This window comes from Delphinapterus leucas, chromosome 16 (genome assembly GCF_059928025.1).
Source record: "Delphinapterus leucas isolate spDelLeu-1000000601 "Yukka" chromosome 16, BTC_Dleu_Yukka2, whole genome shotgun sequence".
NCBI classification, from domain to species: domain Eukaryota; kingdom Metazoa; phylum Chordata; class Mammalia; order Artiodactyla; family Monodontidae; genus Delphinapterus; species Delphinapterus leucas.
This window is the reverse complement of record NC_143144.1, coordinates 86,160,464-86,181,769: the sequence shown is the minus strand read 5'-3', so window position 1 is coordinate 86,181,769 and position 21,306 is coordinate 86,160,464.

Sequence of the window (21,306 nt, the reverse complement as noted above, 5' to 3'; positions counted from 1 at the left end):
TGAATTTCCCTCTCTGCACCACTTTGGCTACATCCTACACGTTTTGATATGTTTTGTTTACAAACGTGTGCACATAACAAAATAGCCTCAAAATATATGAAGTGCCTGCAGAGAAGAATGGATAAATCCAAGTGGGAGATTTCAGTATATCTCTATTATTTTTAGGTTGAGGAAACGCAGTAATAAAAGATCACAATTAACTGTAAATACAACAATAGACATTTGTAGATTCTGTATCTGATAACTTGAAAATATGTATTTTTCTAACAACAAACAAGGAATGTCTATAAAGTATGTCTATAAAATGTAACTTTGTATGAATGAACTCTTTTTTTTTTTTGCGGTACGCGGGCCTCTCACCTCTGTGGCCTCTCCCGCTGCGGAGCAACAGGCTCCGGACACGCAGGCTCAGCGGCCATGGCTCACGGGCCCAGCCGCTCCACGGCATGTGGGATCCTCCCGGACCGGGGCACGAACCCGCGTCCCCTGCATCGGCAGGCGGACTCTCAACCACTGCGCCACCAGGGAAACCCTGTATGAATGAACTCTTAGTCTTAACGTGCCTGGCTTCTTTCTCTCAGTGTGTTGCGTTGGGGGTAGGGTGTGAGATCCACCAGAGCTGCTGGCTGCCATTGGAGTCCGTTCACTCCCTTTGTGTCTGGAATTCTTTGTGTGAATAGATCACACGTTGCTGGTGCGTTGTGCTGATGTTGGGCATCTTGGGTGCTCTCCAGTTTTGACCATATTCCTGACCCCTCGTGCATGTCTTTTGGTGAACATACGTGTGCGTCTCTGGGCGAGGATTGGCTGGGCCATAGGATCTTTTTAAAAAAATTTATTTATTTTTGGCTGTGTTGGATCTTTATGGCTGCGCATGGGCTTTCTTTCCTCTAGTTGCGGAGAGCGGGGGCTACTCTTCGTTGCGGAGCACGGGCTCTAGGGCGCGTGGGCTTCAGTAGTTGTGGCACATGGACTCTGTAATTGTGGCTCACGGGCTCTAGAGTGCAGGCTCAGTAGTTGTGATGCACGGGCTTAGTTGCTCCGCGGCATGTGGGATCTTCCCGGACCAGGGCTTGAACCCGTGTCCCCTGCATTGGCAGGCGGATGCTTAACCACTGCGCCACCAGGGAAGTCCCTGGGCCATAGGATCTTATCCACTTAACTTTACCAGCTATTGGCCCACAGTTTTTGAAGTAAGGGCACAGTTTCACTCCCATTAGCAATGTTGGCCACACCCTTGCCAGCCTCTGCTTTGTCGGCCTCTGTAGTTTCAGGCTCTCTGGTGGGTGGGCTGGAGTCCCACTGTGGTTTAGTTCCACATCCCTAGTGGCTAAAGCATGGAGCTCCCTTTCCTGGGCTAGGCTGGGCATTAGGATATCCTCTTTCACGAGCTGCCTATTCAAGACCTATAGTGGTTTTCTATTGTTTTAGTCTTTTTCTTATTGATTTGTGGGAGCTCTTTATATATTCTGGATATTGTGGACATATGTATGGCAAGTACCTTCTCCCCCTCAGATGTAGACCCTACTCTCCTCATGGTGACCTGTGACGAGCTACTCCTGACTGTGGTGACAGTTCTGCGGCATGTGCACATGTCAGACTGACCAGTCCTGCACCTCAGGGGTTTAGTGGACTGTGTGTCAGTTATGCCTCAGGAAAGCCCTTAAAATACCTTGTATGATAGCAACAACTAGCAAAAGACGTGCAACGTCTGTGTAGAGAAACGGGGCCCTAAATAAGTGAAGGATATAAGTACCGGAAAGATGTCAGTTCTCTGCAAATTGATGTACAGCCCAGGTGAATTCCAAAGAACTTGACAGATTGATTGAGAACATGTGAGCGAGAACCAGGGCCCCTGGAGAAGAGCGGACCTCTGGGCGGTGGGCGTCAGCAGTCATTGCCCAGTGGATGCCAGGAGCGTGCCCGCAGGGCGTCAGCTCAGGATGGATAGCAGGCCAGAGCGGGGGTGCAGAGCCAGCCACACCGGGCACAGGTGGCCTGGCTAAGTCAGACGCAGCCTGGCCTCGGGGATCCCAACTCAAGGGCGTTCAGTGAGAAGGGGACACGGCCCGAGGAATGGGAAGTCCGGGGGTGGGGGGTAACTGGCCTTGAAGGTCTTGCCGCCCAGCTCAGCTCTGCTGTCCTCGCTCCAGCTGTGGCTCCGATGGGCTCCCCAGGGTGTGGTGACGGCCCCACCTGCTCCTCCCGCCTTCTGCTCCACCCGCCACCCTGCATCCAGACGTGCCGCTCCAGTCTGACAGGCCAGGCCCGGGCAGCATGTGACAGGGAGGGCGCCGGGTCCCCGGAGAGCTGGGCCGAGCGGGGAGGCGGCCTGTGCTGGCTGGAGGGCGACTGCGCAGAGCTCGCTCCTTCCGGGGCTGTCGTGTCAGCTCCCACATCCTTCCAGACAGAACGCGCTGCTCTGCTGCAGCGACGGGCCAAGGAAACGGGTCACTGCCTCCAACGCTTTTTTGAAACTAGGCTGAATATAAATAAAATACAGATTTGTTTGATGGATGAGGCTGGGATTTTTATGAACTTAGCATCGTTTAATGTCAGAACAAAGCTGCCTTAGCTACGCACGTGACTTCATTACCTCTTCCACCGAGAAGGAACGGGGTTCAGGGCGGTCCTGCTCCCGAGTCCCACCCGGGGCAATCACCTTGAGTAGGAAATGCAGGTGCATCCTGCGCAGATCTGACTGGGTCGTGAGTCACCTGTTAAATAACACTGATTTTTTTTACTGAGGGGAGATCCACGTAAAATTTGCCATTTTAAAATGAACAACTCGGCAGCTTTCAGTGCGTTTCCAGGGTCGTGCAGCCACCACTCTGTCTAGGTCCAGGACGTTGTCATGGCCCCGGGAGGACACCCGCGTGGTCGGCGTCATGCCCCCTCCCTGGAGGCCGCCATCCACTTCCGTCTCTGGTTTGCCTGTTCTGAACGCTCTGTGTGCACGAATCCTGCACCGTGGTGTTCAGGGCTGGCTGCTTTCACTCAGCGTATGTCCTCAAGGTTTGTCTGAACCCTGGCGGGCGTCAGAGCTGCATCCCCTTTATGGCTGAATAATACCCTGTTGTGTGGACCTCCCACGTCGCCTTTATCCATTACGAGCTGACGGGCACTGGGGTCATCGGGGCGGGGGTGGCCCTGCTTGCGCTGTTCCTGCCCTCTCTCTGCCTGCTTCCGTGGGCTCCATGTCCACAGTCCTCGGCCGCGTCTGTGTCTGTGGGTCCAGCACCGCCTCGGGGCCCCCATGCGCTTCCTCGAATCCTCTCCTGTTTACTGTCTTATCCCGCCATGGACCCCGCTGGAACTTTCCAGAAGGCCCCCATCCCGGTGCTCCCCTCACTGGGTGTCGCGTGCACCTGTGTGGGGTTGATTCGCTGGAACAGAACAAGCACCATGACCTCGGGCCTGCCTCCTTCCCACGTCAGGGGCTTCCAGGGTGCTACAGGTGCGGTGTGGACGGTCCTGCACCTCCGCGTGGATTGGACGGGCTGGAGGAGCCGGGCAGGGAGCTTGTGTGCGATTGCCCTTCCAGAAGCCCTGGGCGCCTTCTGTTTCTGTGTCCTCTCCACGGAGCCTGGACGTGCAGGAAACGCCTGTGTCTACTTTGTCTGGTTCCGTGGTGGCCCGGCTCCGGCCTGGGGTGCAGGGTGAGTGTTGGCCACAGGGGGCGGGAGGGACGGAGGCAGGTTACTTCCCAGGGGGATTGTCTAGGACTGCCCAGCGCACATCGGGGCCTTTGGTGTGACGCACGGGCGCCGGGCTGGCCTGCTGGCTCGGGGAAGCGGTGACCGTCGCTCAGGGTGTGTTCGAGCCCCCTGAGGTCCATGGAAGGGGTGGCAGCCAGTCTGACTGCCGTCCCACCCCCACAGGGACGACGGAGGGGATGAGGGCCCAACCTGAGCCTCCTGGTGGGATCCAGAGGGACGGTCCAGTGGCAGAGGGTCTGGAAGGAGAAGGGGCCCAGCCAGTCCTCTGGGCATCCTGGCTCTGGGCCTTGGCCATGTAGGGAGCCCACAGGCGCTGCTGTGGTATGTGGAGCAAACTTGGACGGGGCCTCGTCTCCCCCGCCTCCCTCCCTGTATAATGACGTGTGTCATCCCGCGATTAAAAGGGTGCCACGTGGCCGTCGTGGCCGGGTGAGCAGGGCAGAGGGCAGGGCCTCGCCTCCGGAGCGTGCAGCCCGCCCGAGCTGGGTGCCCCGTGTGCGGAGCAGAGCTTGTGCCACACTGGCGCCTGATGGCGCTGCGTCGGCATGAGCCTCAGCGGACCTGCGCCTTGAGTGACGTGGTCCCCCAGGCGAGGGCCGGGGAGCAGGCACCCGGGGACTGACTGCCAGCAGGGGTTCCGGCTTCCTGAAAGGGCTCCGGGCCGGCCCTGGTGCTGCGCCCCGTCCCCCACGCAGCGCGCGGGACTTCTTGCTCTGGAAGGGCTCGGCCCCCTCGGGTCGTGGTGCAGGAGCCTGCGTGTGGCGGGGCTGGGGCTGGGGTGGTGTGGTTCTCTTGCCCACGGGACGGGATGGGCCAAGGGGCAGAGATGCGCTGCCTGCCCTCCCCAGGGGGTCAGCCTTGCTGACGCCACGGCCGGTCTTCTGAGCCCGCCGCCTGCCCCGCAGCTGCGCTGTCCCAAACCCAGCTGGCCTTTCCTTCTCAGGTGGGCCTTCGGTGTGTCTCTCTCCAGCTCAGCAGGCGGGGTCCCGCCGAGGCTGCTGACGGCCAGTCTCCAAGTCTGGTGACACGGGGCGTGGGACCACTTCTGGGGATGGGGGCGGGGATGGCCCTGTAGCAGGAGCTCCTGCCTTGTGGCCCCCTCTTTCCCAGCACCGGGGCTTTGCCTGTACTTTTTCTTTCCTGAATTAAACTTAATGCCATTTGTGTTGTGATGTGTGTGGCTCTGGGCCTTGGGCTCTGGGCCCCGCCCTTGTCCAGAAACAGGAAACTATGGCAACGGTGGAGGCTGCATGGTGGGGCAGGATTAATAGTTAACCAGCCGCCACTTGAAGGCTGATGGATCGTTAAGGCGGGTGTAAACCTGGCTCCTCCACTTAAGTTAGCTGCCCAGCAGGGGCCCCGTCCCCGACGGTCTGAGGTGAGCGTTTTGCAGGGGAGGCTCTGACTTCCTGTGTGCGGCCCCCAGACGGTCGCTTACATCCCAGCCCCGACAGAGGGGAGGATGTGCCGGGCTGGTGGTCCCACCTGGCCAGGTGTCCTGGGAGGCTTCAGGGGAAGGCGCTCAGGTGGGGTAAGGACGATTTCCCAGCCTGCGGTCTGGGGGCCCCACTTGGATAAGAAGGGGTTAAAAGCAGCATTTAGTCCAAGCAGTGCTGCAGGTGGCACAGCCCGAAGCCCCAGGGTGTGGGAGCCTTTGGGGGCCTGGAACTCGGGTGGATGAGGGGCCCCGCCAGGCCTGGGCACAGGTCAGTTTCTGCACACACAGCCATGCATGCATGTGTGTGTAGATGTGCAAACACAAGTGCACGAGCGCACGCACGCACACACGCACACACCTTCCCAGTCAGGCGGCACCCGATTGCTCATGGATCCCTGGAGCCCCCCTCGCCCCCCCAAAAACAGAAAACAACAAGTGCTGGTGAGGGTGTGGAGCAAGCGTAGTGGTTCCTCAAGAACCTGAATAACCGTATATGATGCGGCAGCTCCGCTTCTGGGTCTTTATCCAAAGGAGCTGAAAGCAGGTCTTAAAGAGACATCTGCACCCTCACGCTCACAGCAGCTAACACACGGAAGCAACTCGGCGCCCAGCACGGATGGGGGGATAAACAAACCACGGACTCTCCATGCCGTGGAATATCGTTCACCTTGAAAAGGAAGCAAATTCTGACGCGTGCTGTGACGTGGATGAGCCTGCAGGACCCTGTGCTCAGTGAAATAAGCCAGACACAAAAGGACAGGTATCGTGGGATTCCACTCACACGAGGTCCCTACAGCTGTCACATCCACAGAGCCAGCAAGTAGACGGTGGGTGCCAGGCTCTGCGCCTGTGCCCCCTCTTCCTGGCTCTGCTGCTTGGTGGTACCCGGGGACCTCGGTGCCCCCTTGCTTTAGTCTCTGGCCGTCAGGTTCCACCCCTTCTTCAGAGGGCCTCTGTCCTTCCTCTCTGGGGAAGGCGGCAGTGGCTTGGCAGGTCTGTGGTCGGGAGCCCAGAGGCTGCAGACAGGCAGACGGAAGGATGGATGGAAAGATGGGACTTTTGCCAGTCCCTGTGCTGAGCCGAGCGTCTCCCACCAAGTGTTGGCCTTGACTTCTAACCAGGGCCCTTCCCCGTATCCCTGCAGATCCGGACCCTCTTCTTATCCCCTCCAGGAGCTAGGCTCCCTGTGTGTGGCCCAGGGCCCCTCTGTGCGCAGCTCGTGCTGCCCCGGGACACAGGGCCTGCTCTGACCACGTGCTCCCGGCCGGGCCCCGCTCTCGGGGGCTGGGGGCTGGGCTGCTGTTGACACGGGCCCCCAGGGAGCTGCTTGTTTCCAGAGGGGGTGCCCTGCTCTGTCCCTCTCCTGGTGGTCTGCGCCCAGGGCATGATTCTCTCCCTTGTGGATCCGTTGCTGTGCTCCCAGTACTGGCCCCCAGCGCCCAGGAGGCACACACCCCGAATTCGGGGCTCACGTGTGCTGGAGCCTCCCAGCAGTGCTGAGGAGGGAGGGGCGCCCAGAGAGTGGGGTGGGCTTGTGTCCGGATAGGGGGTCAGCATGCCTGGCACAGGCAAACCCCCCTCGGGTTCGGGGCTCGGCGGCTCCCCGGGGCTGTTTCTCCCCCATCCCTGCCCCCACCCGACACCTGAGCCGGGACGCCTCCTCCCAGCGCCCGGTCCTGGTGCGGTCCTGTCTGTCTGCATGTCTGGACTGGGAGCCCCCGGGCAGGTTCCCTGGCTGGTGAGGGGGCCCCGTGGCCTTGGGGTCCTGGAGGTCTGTCCTGCTGGTGGTACTGGGGGGCTGGGGGTGAACACCCGGGGATGGCGGGAGACGGCCAGCAGCTGGCCTCAGGCAGCAGCCTGGGGGGAGGCGTGGCTGCCCCCGCCCCAGCAGGTGGAGGCGCTGTCTGTCCCGGGCAACCTCCCTGCAGGTCCCGGTGGAGCTGGGCCCAGCCGGCCGGAGACGCTTTATTGATCTGGCTCTTGCCGTCGTCACTAATTTATGAGTTTCCGGTGCTGTCTGGGGATGTTGGTATCAAACGCTGGAACACGATTCCAGACGATCTGAGACGGACGGAATCCAGGATAGACAGAGGGAGCACTAAGGGTGTTTTATGGACCGAAGCTTTTTCTGGACGCAGCCGTGGGGGAGGTCTCCCACAGAACCCGCCCGCCCCCAAGTCCCCCCGGGCAGGGCCGGCACAGAATCTGCAGCCTGCTGGTCTCCGGCCCAGCCACGCAGGGCCCCCTGGGCTCCCAGCCGTCCCTGGGCACCAGAAGCCAGATTGTTCCAGAACACAGGGCCCCCAGAGGCCTCTGCTGTCTCTTGGCCGCTGCTACATCCTGGCCGAGTCTGCTTCTCAGAAAGGACAGGGCAAGGGCGTTGCTCCCGCCCTCAGGCCGGGCGTTGTGCTGGGAAGGGGCCGCGGTGGTGGAAGGTACAGGGCTGCTCTGGGCACCCCCGACGGGCTGGGGGAACACAGACGGGCAGGAGGCACGGGGCGGATTGTGAGCCCTTCGAGGGGCCTGCAGAGGCTTCCTGGAGAAGGGCCTGAAGGGAGCAGGGTGGCCAGGCCGGAGTGGGTGCTGGCGGGCCGGCCCCTGCAGGGGAGGGGTGCTGAGAAGCTGCCCCACCCTCCCCTCCCCCGCCGAGGGGCGGAGCCAGGACAGATGCCAGGGCCACGGGAGGCGGGCTCAGGCACAGAGACCTGTCCCCTGTCCATGGGGTCTGCTGCTTGTCCTGACTGATACAGGACAGTGGAGAGTGGCTGGGGGTGCCTGACGGGTCCCCCCACGCTAGTGGGCAGCGCACGTGATGCTCGGCCGTTGCCAGGTGCCCAGGAATGACCTCGAGGTTGCCCACCCCACTTCTCGGGAGTCTAGAGGCCAGGCCAGAGCAAACGCCCTATTCCCCTCTCCCCGAGTTTCACCCTCCCGCCCGGCGTTCTCGAGACGTCCCCGGGGGCCAAGGAAACCCCTGGTCGCAGGGTCCCACGCAGGGTCGAGCCGGCAGGTGGGGAACTCCGTCCCTCTCTTCTGTGGTCCCTCACTGGGGTCTGCTGGACGCTCGGGGAACACCCACCCTCATCGCCTGGTTGCTCTGAGCAGTAAACACGATGATGACCCTGGGGCCTCCGCAGAGGGCCCCCTCCTGGCCCGCTGCTCTCGGCCTGTTGGGTCTCGGTCCCTGCAGACCTGCGGCCTTGGAGGACAAGTGGTGGTGAGCAGATCAAGGCCTCGGCGTGTCTCTGAAGTGACCGTCCGCTGACCGGCTCCCCTGTGTGCGCAGGTGTCCGTGTACACAGGAGGGCTGGCCGGGCGCCCCAGGAGGCAGGGTGGGCCTGTGCCCGGCTGTGCGGGCCGGGCGAGAGCTGCACTGTGGCCGTACAGCTCTGCAGGAAGAAGGATGATTATCTTGGAGGGCTTTTCGGGTCACAGGATGTCTGACAAAATCCAATCAACTTCGGCATGAATTTCCACGATGTGTTTGTTACAGCTTTGCACATAATCCCCACTTTTGCTGTGGGGATCTCTCGAGGGTAAGGAAGCTCTGAGGGCAGGCTGGGAAGGGGCAGGCCTGGTCTGGGTTCTGGGTCCAGCCCGGGCCCAGCGCTGCCCTCTGGCCGCGGCTTCTCCGCACGCCGTCTCAGGCACCGAGATGTTAGGACGTGGGGGTGAGGGGTCGGGAGTAGGGCTGCCCCTCCAGGCCTGTGGGGAGCGTCCACCCCTGGGCTCCTGCATCCTCACCGGTAGCCACAGCCATGACTCACGACTCCGCAGCCCATCTCTTCTCACTCTCCAGGGCCCATCTTCTGTCTTGCTCTCCTCGTTGGGGGCAGCTTTCTGTCTGTTTTAAGAAGAGCCCCGGCTTATGAAAGGACCGCCTTCTGCACCTGGAGTCTGAGCAGGACGCTGCTCCCCACGGTGGCTCATTGGGAGGGGCCCTCTGCTCACGGGGGTGGGCACCAACCCGAGTGCTGGACCCTGACGGTGCTCAGTGCCAGGGCGTCCATCTCCTTGGATGGGAAAGAAGGCTGGGCCAGGCGCACACGAAGGGCAGCTAGTTTTATCTTCAGGGAAAGTGTTCAGACATTGCCTTGCCTTTTCTCTCGGGATCCTGTGGTCACCGCACAAGAGCCAGCATTTGGCCTTCTCTGCTGCTTTGCGCAGGTGCTCAGGGAGCAGCGGCCCCCTCTTCTCCCTCCACCCCCTTTGCCCGTGAGCCTGTGGCCTGTCCCCTCCCAGCCATTGGCAGGACCGATGGTGCAGCCACCCGTGACAGTGCCAGGGCTCCTGTGTCTGGACAGCAAAGGGTCAGCGAGACGTGAGCCAGGGACGACTTGTTAGTCCCCCTGGAAACAGAGCCATCAGACTGTTGACCGTGCTTCTGGAAGAGAGCTCCTTGACTTTTCCCTGGGGGTGGTGGTATCCTGGGGAAGCCCTGAGGTTGGATGAGAAACATCCAATCTGGGAACACAGCTGAAGACTCCTTGGGTGGACAGAGCTCTGTCTGGGCTCCTGGGTTTAGCACTGAGACAGGTGTCGAGGAAAGCAGCTCGTGACCACTGGGCTCAGGCCCATGACCCTGACCCGAGCCAGGGCCCGCCGAGAGGACCTGGGGCGGCTCCCCCAAGGCCGTGGGCAGGGCAGGGGGCTGGTGTTGGCGCCTCATCCCTTGTGAAATAGAATGAAAGCCTCCCTCCACTCATGCTGTCGGCTGGGTCAAGATGACCTATTTTCATAGCAACGGCTGTGCTTCCGATGGCCAGCTCTGCAAATAAAAGCCTTCCTTGAAGAATAAATATTCTCAAAACCCTTGTTTTAAAATATTTATCCGCCCCAAGAGGAGTCTGTGCTGGTGCCCGTGGGGCGGGGCCCCGTGGTCTCCTTGCGGACCCCATGCAGACAGGTTTCCTTTGCGGACCCCATGCAGACAGGTTTCCTTGCGGACCCCATGCAGACAAGTTTCCTTGCGGACCCCATGCAGACAAGTTTCCTTTGCGGACCCCATGCAGACAAGTTTCCTTTGCGGACCCCATGCAGACAGGTCTCCTTGCGGACCCCATGCAGACAGGTCTCCTTGCGGACCCCATGCAGACAGGTCTGCTTGCGGACCCCATGCAGACAGGTTTCCTTTGCGGACCCCATGCAGACAGGTCTCCTTGCAGACCCCATGCAGACAGGTCTCCTTGCGGACCCCATGCAGACAGGTCTCCTTTGTGCGGGACTTAGGCTCCTGGCAGAGGCGTGTCGGGGTCACAATTTCCTTTTCCTTTTCCTTTTCCCTGCGTTATGGCCCACGGGGTGTCGGACACAGGGGAGGGTGTGCTGCAGCGTCCCACAGCGGCGTCAACCATGTTGGAGTCTTGGTGAACCATTACTCGGTCCCCGGGGCCCCAGCCCCTCCCTGAGTCGCTGACAGCGGGGGTTGGGCTTTGCCTGGCAGTGGCTCTGACCCCTGTGCAGTGGCTGGGAAGCTGGGAGGAAAGTGGACGAGCACAGTGTCCCCCGACCCCTGTCTGCCCTGGGACCCCTGCCCCGTGCACACGCACACGTCTCCCTGTGTTCCTCGGGGCTCTGGCAGCCCAGCCCCCTCCTCTCATTGGTGAGATGCTCCCGGATTCAGTGTTGGGGGAACTTGACACACTTTATCAGTGACCCCCGCAGACGTCTGTGTGACGGTGGTGTTTGCAGTGCCACCTCACTACATCCTCCCAATTACAGTATCTCTGTCGGCAAACCTGCCCACCACTGTTCTGACAGATCTTGGTCAGTGGGTTTCCTTTGTTCCCGCCTCATCGGCACTGGGCCAGGGGTGTGTGGGCGGGGGTGTGGGTGTGGGTGTGGGTGTGGGGATGTGGGTGTGGGTGTGGGTGTGGGTGTGGGGATGTGGGTGTGGGTGTGGGTGTGGGGTTGGTGGGGGGGGTGGGGGGTGGGTGTGGGTGTGGGTGTGTGGGTGTGGGTGGGGGGGTGTGGGGGTGTGGGGGTGGGGGGGGCATTCGTGGGAGGTGCTGGTCCTCCCCGGAGCGCATCCAGAGCGCTGTGTGTGGCCAGAAGCAGGCGTGGGGTGGAGGAAGGGGCCCAGAGCCGCAGGGGGTCTCGGGTTCTGCCCGGAGGGCTGTGGGGCGGGGTCTCGGGAGGGGGTGTGAGCCGCTGTGTGCAGTGGGCACCGCCAGGCGCTCCCTGCCCCAGCAGGTGGGTGGGGGTAGACTGGGCGTCGGCATCAGGGTGGAGCAGTGGTCCTTGGGTCCCCTGAGCAGGCCCCCAGTCACTGGAGGGCAGAGTGACCCTGGTTAGCCAGGTGGGCTTGAGGCTTACCTGGAGGGGTCCAGGCTGGCCACGCCTCCGGGCAGGGTCACTGGCGCTGGGGCCGCCACCCTCTGGCATGTTCCTTGCTCGTGGCTTCTGGTCTGCTGCCATGTGCACCCTGCCCAGCCCGGGGCCTGCCCGGACACCCGGCCTCACTGCTCTCGAGATGCCTGGCAGCCACGCCTGGGGTCCTGTCCCACCCGCGTCTTCCCCAAGCGGCTTCCCTGACCGCCCGCTGCACTGTCTGCCGTCTTGCGGCCGCCCTGCCGGTGTCTTAGAAAGTGGGGATACTTGTGTCAAAAACACAGGGCCGGCACCGTGGGCCGCCCAGCGCAGACCGCAGGCCGGGCTCCCCCCGCGGCCTGGCTCGGCGCCCTTAGCCTCCTGATGTCTCTTGGGAGGAGAGGAGCCATCCATTCAGCCCGTTTAAGCTCCTCTACAGGGAGGGACGTGGGCTTCCCTGTGCTTCTGACCTCTCAATGCAGCTTCGTTCCCATCTTTCCTGTCCTGAAACAGTGAAAGTCTGGCGTTTGTGCTTTTCTCTAAAAATGGTGATTTCCTTGCTGAGCACCCTGCCAACTCATGGGCCTGGGGCGCCCATGCTCGGGGCTCTGCTTGGGCCGTGTGTGTGGTGGGGGGGCAGGGAGCACAGCAAGCTGTCCCGCAAGGAAGGCGTAACTTCTGCGCCCAGGCCGCTGGGCTGGACCTCCTGCCCCCAGGGCGCCGGGGCCGCAGTGCACAGCAGGACGGCCCCCGCAGGCCTTCCGGTGGTCCCTGGGCTGGGCCTGGGACACGGCCCTCGTCCTCAGCTCTGTGTGAGAGCAGCCGGGGCTGTGCCGACCTCGGGCACGTGGGCATGCGGGCCTCCTGTGCTTCCGACAAGGGAGAAGGAGCCCAGGGGCCCCAGGCAGCAACAGGCCAGGCCTTGGAGGAGACTGAGCGGGGCAGGGGTGGGGCGGTCCCTGGGCCCCGAGCCACCCAGCAGAGCCCGTCTCCCCGCTGCACGGCAGCCACAGCCCCGTGCTCCCGATGCCCCATCCTCTCCCTGCTGCCCACGAGGGCCTCCTCAGACCCCGAGGTCACACGGGTGCCAGTGGCAGGGGCTAGTCCCAGGTTGGCGCGGGGACAGTGTCCCTACAAGGGCTGGGGTTGCCCCGCCATCCACCTCTCTGGCTGTGGGAGCTGATGCTGGGGTTGCCTGGTCAGCCCGGCTGTGCTGTTGCAGGTTGACAAGTATGCGGCTTAGAGGCACCCCTGCGGTGTCCGCCAGCACGCGGCCCTGCCACTGCTCACACGGGGCAGTGTCCTCCTGCCGTGCCGGTCCCGGTGCCTTTGTCACCTCTGGGTGCCAGGCTCCATCCCCAGACGGGAGGGGTGAGCCCCACTGGCAGGCGAAGATGCGCAGCTCCAGAGGAGGTGCTGTGCTGGGTCTCGTGCTGGGCCCCCTCCTTCCTCACTTTTGCCCCACCCCACAAGCACATGCACACACACACGTGCGCACGTGCGCACATGCACACACACACGCGCGCACATGCACACACACACGTGCGCACACACACACGCACATAGGCACCGCCAGAGACAGGCTTTCCTGTACCGTCTGGCGGAGACATCGGCAGTGGGCGCTGCGGGCAGCAGGGCCTCTGGGGTTCCTCTGACGGCCTGAGCAGCCCCAGCGTGCGCGGCAGTCGTGGAGTGTATTTAGGTTTTCCCTGGGGAATGAGGCTGCACTGTCACAAGATGGCGGAACGGACGAGGCTCTCTGACTGTGTTGGGTGCAGTGGGGAGCACAGAACTGCATGGACAGAGGCCACGGTGCCTGAGTATCAGAGCGGCTTCGGGAGGCAACCTCTGAGCTGGGTGGGTGCTGGGGACAGGGAGGTGGGGGCAGCCTGGGGCGGCCTCTTCACGGACCGTGCCCCCCAGGTCTGTGCCCCATGGACCCGTGTGTCTCCAGCCTCCCACACCTGGTCACCACCCCAGACAGCTGGTGGGTCACAGACCTGGGGGCGCATGGACCTGGGGACACAGACCTGGGCAAAACCTGGTGGGTAGAGACCTGGGGAGCATTGACCTGGGGGGCACAGACTGGGGGCATAGACCTAGGGGCACAGACCTGGGGGTGCACTGACCTTGGGGGGCACATGGACCTGGGGGCACAGACCCGGGGGCACAGACCTGGGGGCACAGACCTGGGGGTTTGAGACCTGGGGGGTAGAGACCTGGGGGGCACAGACGGGGGGGCAGAGACCTGGGGGTTAGAGACCTGGGGGGCACAGACCTGGGGGGCACAGACCAGGGGGGCAGAGACCTGGGGGGTAGAGACCTGGGGAGCACAGACCGGGGGGCACAGACCTGGGGGGTAGAGACCTGGGGGGCACATGGACCTGGGGGCACAGACCTGGGGGTTTGAGACCTGGGGGGCACAGACCTGGGGGGTAGAGACCTGGGGGGCACAGACCGGGGGGCAGAGACCTGGGAGGTAGAGACTGGGGGGCACAGACCTGGGGGGTAGAGACCTGGGGGGCACAGACCGGGGGGCAGAGACCTGGGGGGTAGAGACCTGGGGGGCACAGACCTGGGGGGTAGAGACCTGGGGGGCGCAGACCGGGGGGCAGAGACCTGGGGGGTAGAGACCTGGGGGGCACAGACCTGGGGGGTAGAGACCTGGGGGGCACAGACCGGGGGGGCACAGACCTGGGAGGTAGAGACTTGGGGGGCACAGACCTAGGGGGTAGAGACCTGGGGGGCACAGACTGGGGGCATAGACCTGGGGGCACAGACCTGGGGGCACACAGACCTGCGGGCACACAGGCCAGGCTGGCCCGGGCCTGGGTAGAGACCCGATCCCCTGAGCAGTATGAGGGGAAACCTGCGTGGACGTCGTGAACTCCCGTGGCGTGTGTGCAGAGAGCGCGTCAGGTTGGAAACAGAAGTGGGAGCCCCGGAAAACTGTCCACGCCCCCTCCCCTCCGCGGGGCTTCACGCTGACAGGCTGGTGCATGGCGGCGGGAGCGTCCTTCAGCAGGGCCGTGACAGTTAGAAGAGCTGCAGTTTCCCCGGGGTGGGGCCCGCTGTCTGGTTCTGTGAAGAAAGTCGGTAGAAATAAGGCGTTGAGTGGTTTAGCTCAGGCTGTGGACAGCCCCATTATCCAGCCCGGGGCCCTTGCAGGCTCCCCTCAAGCTGGTCCAGAGATGCCCACAGGGCACAGCCCCCCCGAGACTCAGAGGGCGGGCCGCTTATTTATGGGTCTTTGCGGGTTGGGGGCCGCTTTCACTGGGGGGCTGTGGGGTGCCTGGGGCTGAGCTGAGCTGCCCTGTCTGATCATGTTCCGTCTGTGGGCAGTGTGGCCTGGCCTCACCCCACAGTGAGTCCGGCAAGAGGGGCTGCACTGCCCCCAGGAGCCCCCCTCTGCCTCGGCTCAGGCCCGCCCTGCAGCGCCAGGCCCTGGGGGAGGTGGGCTGCCGAAGGGCTGCAGGGGCGCCCTGCAGTGTGGGAGGCTCCCCGCAGCATAGGGGCACTTGGGGACTGCTCCAGCGGGGGGGCTCGTGGCAGGCACAGGGCCTTTCTGCCACCTCACCTGGCATCCCTCTGTTCTCTCTGCAGTGAACTTGGACCACTTCCAGATTCTCCGTGCCATTGGGAAGGGCAGCTTCGGCAAGGTAAGGCCAGCCGGCAGGGGGCCGAGACTGGACAAGGGTGTGAGCGAGGCCGGCCCCAGCTGGGTCTGTGGGTGGAGGGTGTGGGTGTGCTTCCTGCCGAGCAGGCCCGTGATGCTGGGGCCGCGGGGTGGACTGCCGGCCGGGCTCACCGCTGCTAGGGGTTCTTAGCCCAGGTCTTTGGGGGTCTAGTAGCTCGGCCAGGACCTTGAGGGTGCAGATGGCGCGGCCCCCGGGCTCTTCCAGGGCCAAGACCCTGACACCCCCACTCTCCATACCGAGGCCCATGTTGCAGCAGAACGGCTTTCCTTAGGGACAGAGCCGGCTCGAGGTCTGAGAGGGAAGCGTTTTACATAGAAGCTGCTCCTGGTTTAGCTGATGCCCGGTGTCTGGAGCCACAGTGACGCTCGGACACCATTGCTGCAGCTGGAGCCCAGAGGCCAGGCTTCACCTGTGCCCGTTCCTCCAGGTCAGGCAGGGGCAGGACCCAGGGTGGGTGGCCACGCTGCACTTCTCCAGAGAGACCCCCGGAGCCCATTCTCCACTTTGCTTCGGTTTCTCTTGGCCAGATCTGACTTCCTGGTTGTCGCCTTGTCCTGCCTAGAGATGGAGGGTAATTATAACTCAAAGAGGCTTAAGGAGCGCTCTGCAAAGGTTAAAATTAGCTCCCGGGACTCTGCCTTGCCAGGCCTGTTGTAGTGAATCACTTCTGAATGGACAGTTTCTTTTCAGCTCAGAGGGCTTGGCAGATGAGGCCTTTGTGCCCCTACGCCCCACACAGCTGTCTGGACGCCGTCTCTGTAAGCCCTGTAAGACTTTTAAAGGGATCGCTGTGCTTCCAGAGCAGACTACCAGGGTATTTGAATGCTGTTAATCGTCTCCATCTCATTGTATCACAGCGAGTGCTGCCTTAGGTTACCAGGCCTGGGGTAATTATAGCCAGAGCAAATTAGCCCCTTTGCACAAATCCACTGAAATGCTGTATGCATTAGGGAGAGAGCATTTTGAACGTCTCTCGGAGTCAGGAGGTGACTGATGGACCTGGGCCTTTTGTTCATTGTGCAAAGATGGTCGATGCAAAGATGAGGTCCTTGGTTGGTGAGCTTGTCAGACGTTGGTGGTGCCTGAGACAGTCTCCGCCACCTGGCTTCTCCCACGGCAGCACCGGTGTGTGGGAGGCGAGGGGGGCAGGCAGGGTGGGGCTTAGGGGAAGGTGCCCCCCCCCCGGGGGGGGAGGACACCAGCCGAGACTGGGTTTGGGAGGGATGGCTTATACAGGGAGACACGGGTGTCGTACAGATGACTGGAACGTGGGCCGGGGAGGGAAGCTCTTGGGGCGAAGACCGACTGGGGTGGGCGGCGCATTGCCCTGTCCCTACCCCCATCGCCCCCCAGGCTGGGCCCCCTGCACCCCTGCGAGGGGCTTGTCCTCCCTTCAGGTGCATAGCTGGGCAGCCCGCCCGCCCCGCAGTGTCTGCAGGACCCCAGGATTCTGGCTCCTCTGACCGTTCTCGGCTCTGAAAATCCAGCTGGCCACAGAGTCCCAGGAATGGGGCTCTTCAGAGTGGGGTGACAGGAGGAAGTGTGGGGTACTGCCAGGGTTTTATCTTCAGACGCAGGTTATGGTGTAATTGGAGGGCTGCTTCCTGCTCCCTAGTTAGGCCTCCAGGGGTCTCTGGGCCGCGGTTGCCGGTGCCAGGTGCGGTTATGTGTCTGGAATGTGGGCTCTGGTCCTTCCGCTGCTCTCGGTGGCTTGGTGGTGACCCCATGAGGAGAGAGAGTGCGTGCACGGCGGGGCCACGTGCACACCCGCATGCGCACCCGTTTACACGTGGCCTTATTTCAGAGGGTGTGCGCTGGCTCAGCCATGCCCGGACGCCCAGTGAAGACCGGCTTTACAAACTGCTGGGGAACCCATCTCGGCCAGGCGGGTGTGAATGTTCAGCGGCCCCCCGCCCCCCGCCCCCATGCACGGAGGCACAGTGGTCGGTGTGTGTGACGTGACCCGTCTGCCCCCAGCAAGGTGGCTCCACCCTTCAGGGCAGTAGCTCCCGGAGATGGATTATCCAGGTTTGCTGCATGTGGGCCTTGGACACAAGACTGGATGTTGTTTGGTTTTGTTTCCAGTTTTTTATGGTGGTAAATTACACAGCATGTGGAAGGTACCATCTGAACCATGTTTAACTGCACAGCTCAGTGGCATTAAGAACATCCCCACTGTCGTGCAGCCGTCACCCCGCCGTCTCCAACCTGTGAAATGAAATCCTGCACCCAGCTAACCACCCCCAGCCCCTCCCAAGTTCCCAGTTCTTGGAGAAATCGTACCCCAGCGAAGAGAGCTTTGTTCTCCAAGGCAGAGTGAGAGCCGGTGGTGGTCCGGCCCAGCAGCCATGAGTGGGGAGGACACAGCCCCCACTAGCCTGAGGGCGGACTGGGCTCTGTCCGCCAGCCTTTGGGGACGTCATGGCCAGCTGACCCCGCGAGGAGGCTGGGACCATCCTCAGAGCAGAGGCCGGGCCGGAGTGATACTGCTGACAGGACACTTCCCGCCGCCCCCGTGCCCGTGCCCACGCGGCGCTGGCAGCTGCGAGGCTTCCCACGGCCGTGTCTGTGCAGATGTGAGCCCCCAGCGGCGGGCCTCCTTGGGGGAGGGGCAGGTGTAGTGGGACTGTGGACCTCCACTGTGATGCTCGTGGCAGCCCTTGGCCAGGCATTGTGTGTCGTACCCGGAATCTCAGACCGCAGGTGACACACGCTTAATTCAAGAGAGCGGAAAAGGGTGACAGATAAGAGCTAATGTCACCAGGGTGGGGAAGGGCAGGGGTGGGGAAGGCCCCCGAGGCAGCTGAGCTGGGCTGGGCTCCTGCCAGGGCTCATGGTCTCTGCCCACCCGGGCCCTCTCTCTCCGGCTCAGCTCTGGATGACCTCCGAGCTCCACGGCCAGAGAGACGAGGGCTGCTGTCCTCCCGCCCTGGCCTGAGATGGCCCGGGGCAGCCCTCTGATTGGCTGGTGTGACCACGTGCTCCTGCCCTGCCCCACTCACTGTAGTCGGGGCACGGGCTATAGGGATCCACAGCGATCCGTTACAAGCAGAAGGTGGGCAGGGGCCCCGGGGCGCTGCAGTCCCTGTGAGCCGGGCAGTCCCTACTTTGACCTCGCTGCCCCTGCCTGCACAGAGCATTTGCTGGCATAGCTGAGTCTTTTCCCAGCAGAAGCAGCGGCTGGCGGGGGTCGAAGACAGGGTTCATTCACAGGGGTGTGTGGAGTGGGGAGCCCGGCGGGTGGGGCTCCGGGCTCAGACCTTTGCCTTTGGGGGCCCTTCCCAGCCAGCCTCTCCTCCTCCCCTTTCCCTTCCTCCCCAGCTCCGACCCCGCTCCCTGCCCCCTTCTCTACTTCCCTCCCTGCCCCAGGCCCGAGGCTGCCCTGGGGAACCTCAGACCAGCTCCTGGGTCAGTGTTGGGGGCACCAGCCCTGTGGACCAAGCTATAGGTCCCAGACCGCCACCTCTGCCGCCTCCAGCGCACAGCCCGCCTACCCGCTGGGGCTGGCCTGTGGGGTCCTGCCTGCCTCTGCCCCAGGTTCTGGGTCTGGCTCATTAAGAACCAAACTCCCAGAGGCCTGTTCCTCTGGAATTGCTCATGGCTTAGTCTCTGCTCAGTTCATGAACACCAGGGCGGCTCCAGCCGCAGGACTGAAGGGTCCTGTGGTCGGGGGGCCCTCATAAGCATCTTGTGCTGGGGTGTCTCCTGCCCCACCCCGAGGCAGGCCCTCCTTGGCGCCCTAGAAACTTCCTTGAGAGGAGCCCACCCTCAGGGTGAGGCAGGGCTGCCCCGCATCGTTACATCCACACAGGCCGCCCTCAAGTTTCTTTCTCCCACACACTCCCCTGCCCCCTCCTGCCAGCTGTGGGTCCGCCGGGGTTGAGGCCCTCCCCCGCCCCGTTCACAGCCCCTGCTTCCCTTCAATCCTTGGCTCTGAGAAGCCCCCAGCCCTGGGCCCTGAGCTGACACGGACACAGCTCTCATGGAGCTCAGCGGCCCCTCGGCGCGCAGTGAGTGCCCAGCGGGGCCTGGAGCAGAGTCCTGGGCTTCCCCGGGGCCACGTGGGGACTGTGCACGGGCAACGGGCACCCCTGGGCGGAGGGCAGGGCCACCTCCCCGCCCTTGACTCCTCCAGCTGTGGCCTCACTGCCTGCCCTGGGGCCCAACCTGTGAGCTGTGGCACCCTTGCTTTGACCTTTCCTGGGGCCACCCTGGGGTGTGCGTCCCCCTCCTGGGCACCCGTCTCCCCGGCTGCGGCCCAGGTGAGCCTGGCGTGTGGCTGCCCTCTGGGCCCCTCGGCTCGGGGCTGCCCTGCCCTCCACGTGCCTGGCCACGGGTCCCTGGCGCCCGGGACTTATGGGGCCCCTGCTGGGGAGGGGGCCTGGGGAGCAAGGCTCTGCCTCCTTGTCTGGGGCCGTCAAAGCAACTGGAAGGTCCCAGGCAGTCCTTCAGGCTCCCCCGGCCTCCAGCTGCCCAGCCCGGGGCCTGTACTCAGCGGCTCCTGGGAATGAGGGTGCTTTTCAGGTGTGATGGGCATGAGCCCCCGCCTCAGCTGGGGTCTCCCGAAGTTCCATCCGTGGACGACGTGGCTGCAGTTTATTCCAAGGCAGATCGTTTCGGTGGAATAATTAAGACTTGGAGAAAATCGGCCTATATTTTGTGGGTGTTGGTGATGGCCTAGCCCTCAAACGCCACCATCCACCCCCCCCCGTGTGTGTGCGCGTGTGTGCGCGTGTGTGTGTGTGCGCGCGCAGTAGGGCCTCCCCGCCAGCACTGCCGGCCAGGTCTGATCTGCACAGGAAATTGAATTCCAGCTCCACGCTGCGCTGTCACAGGATTGCTGCAGGACCTGTCGACGGGCGTTTGCTCCGAGCCCCTGACCCTCCCGATCAGTGGTGTTTGCGGCCCAGCGCAGGGGCGCAGCCCCCGGGGCCCCTCTGGGACAGGCTCTGTTGAGGGGGCTCGCACGTGTGCACAGGGTGGCGGCAACTTCCGGGACCACGCTGACCCCTGGGGCTGGGCCCTGGCCTGCTGTGTAAGTGGGCAGTGTCACTTGGCCCTTCTCTGGCCACACCGCTCCTCCCGAAAGCCTGGACTCTCCCTAGGGCTCTGGTTACCTGAGGACACGGAAGGTGTGTTTCTACTTTTAGAGGGAACGCCTGTGGCTTCCCCACCTTTTCCCGGCGGTGGGGCGGTGGGCTAGAGGTAAGAATCAAATGTCCCGTCTCTCCAGATGGAACTTGCCCAGGAGCTGCTCTGATGACACCTGTGCTTCATCGCTGCCCGCCCACCCTCCCCATCTCTTCCCCCTCCCTCCTTCCTTTCCTGCCAGCCTGGCCTCCCTCCTCCTCTGGCCCCCAGGCCCCGTGCACCCTCCCTGAGTTCTCGGGAGGCCATCGCGTCTGCCCACATCCACCTGGAGCATTGTCTCACACTGGCCTTTGTTTACAACGATCGTTACTACTTTTACACTCAGAACAAAGAAAATATTCTGTTTTGGGAAAGAACTTCACTCCTTCTGGAATTTAACATTTTTCAGTTGGCGAGCTCAGCTGCTCTGTCCATCCGTCCGTCTGTCTGTCCTCAGGGGGAACTGCTGCCTGTCCTTGGCTCTCTGTGGCCTCTGCCCTGACTCAGGGACTCCGTTTCGTTCTAACCCCCAAAAGCCTCAGAGCGTAACAGCCGCCCGGCCCATGATCCTCCAAAATGTCAGCTGCTCTCGTGCATTTATTTTTCCAATTGAGCTTTCAAATAAATTTCGTCAAGATCAAAAATAAACTCATTGAAATTTGAGTAGGAATTGCATTTTAAGATTAAATGGGAGGAAAGTTGTTATCTTCCCCCCTGGGGATCCTTCACATTTTGTCGTGTTTAGTATATATTGTTCTTATGGTTCTTTTAGTCCTTACAGTTGTTTTATGTTCAGCTGTTATGTATTATCTTCTATGTTACTGTGAATATGTTTTATTTTCCAGCTTTATTTCCAGTTTACTGGGAACGGTGGCTTCTGTGCCCCGGCCCGCTGCACCCCCCTCCACCCCCATTGCCCTCTGCCTGCCCTCAGCTGCAGAGGAGGTGGGTGGTCCCGGGTGTGGGCGGAGGGTGGTGGCCTGGCTTTGCCGGCTTGTGGCTCATCCCTGCC